The 1,306-nt window shown below is 29.1% G+C and overlaps 1 long non-coding RNA gene across 1 annotated transcript in view; it reads right to left on the minus strand.

Annotated features, from left to right (window-relative positions):
- Positions 1-312: 312 nt before the first annotated feature.
- Positions 313-1,306, minus strand: part of LOC136854235 (uncharacterized) — a 1,096,131-nt gene continuing 1,095,137 nt past the window's right edge. Inside the window, exon 8 of the long non-coding RNA XR_010857668.1 lies at positions 313-358. This is a non-coding gene — a long non-coding RNA (uncharacterized lncRNA). The remainder of the gene's footprint in view (positions 359-1,306) is intronic.

Raw genomic sequence — 1,306 nt, forward strand, 5'->3', positions numbered from 1 at the left:
AGAAAAGTTGTAGTGGCTCGAAGTGTTCTGATTGTAGAAAGACAGATTTTAATCGAACCACGCTTTCAAAGGTCGAGAGAATAAAACAAGAAATAGTAGAAAATGGAAAATAGTTCAATTAATATTCCTCTAAAAGAATGATGTAGAGCTGAAAGTCCAAAGGCCTTTCACTGAAAATTATTTTATTTTCTTGTCTTTTAACGGAGTGACAATACCAACGACCTTGGGAAATAATCTATCGGTAAAATGGCTGGTCGGAATGATGTACGTAGTACTTAAAGAATAAAAAAAAGCAAAGAATAAGGTACTCACCGCTTTCTCTATTTTGTGTTGTCTGACATTCTCAAGAATACGTCATCTGTTAAAAGAAAACGTAAATCTTTTCACATTTACAAAAAAAAAAAACGATAACTGGGTCTTTGAACAACTAATAAGTAATGAAGATATGACTGATGAGACTAAACAAGTATTAAAGTGTTTATATATGATTATAAATCATTATAAATCATTGTACATTATGTATTACAGCAATGGCAAGCGAATCTGGTTTCATCATCGCACCCTGCTAACCTACCGGTCAACTGTGTGTCCGATTTTTTAACAGTAGGTTGCCAGGGCATGATAACGACACTTTCGCACTCGTTGGCCGCGTATTGTTGGATTTGGGAACGAAGAAGAGTGAATATATTCATGTGAAAATTACAAATTAATAACAAATTCTAAACAAAAGAAAAGATTTAGAAGTCAAGGTCTAATCTCGTAGATTTTAGCACACAAACTCCATAATTCTGGAACATCATTATATATTCCTGGTGTTCTCATGGAAAATAAAGAAAACAGGTTATGTCACACGAAAAGCAACATAAATTATGTATATACTATCATATATATATAATATAAATATAAATATATATATATATATATATATATATATATATATATATATATATATATATATATATATATATACAAATGTATATATATATATATATATATATATATATATATATATATATATATATATATATATATATATATAAATATATATATAATCAGCGCTCTAGAAAATGCAATTTATTTAAGACAGCGGACAAAAATAAATAAGATCTGCAATAAAAACTGTTAATAAACTCAAAAGATAGTTCATAAAATATACATGTCGCGTTTGAGTATGCCTATTGCGAAACACTGTTGAAAATACAAAAAACATTACCGAAATAAGTCAGAATATATGATAAAAGCATGTGAAGGATTCGACGGCAAGAATCTGTTGAGAGAGAGAGAGAGAGAGAGAGAGAGAGAGAGA

The sequence above is a fragment of the Macrobrachium rosenbergii genome, chromosome 28 (genome assembly GCF_040412425.1).
Source record: "Macrobrachium rosenbergii isolate ZJJX-2024 chromosome 28, ASM4041242v1, whole genome shotgun sequence".
Lineage (NCBI taxonomy): Eukaryota > Metazoa > Arthropoda > Malacostraca > Decapoda > Palaemonidae > Macrobrachium > Macrobrachium rosenbergii.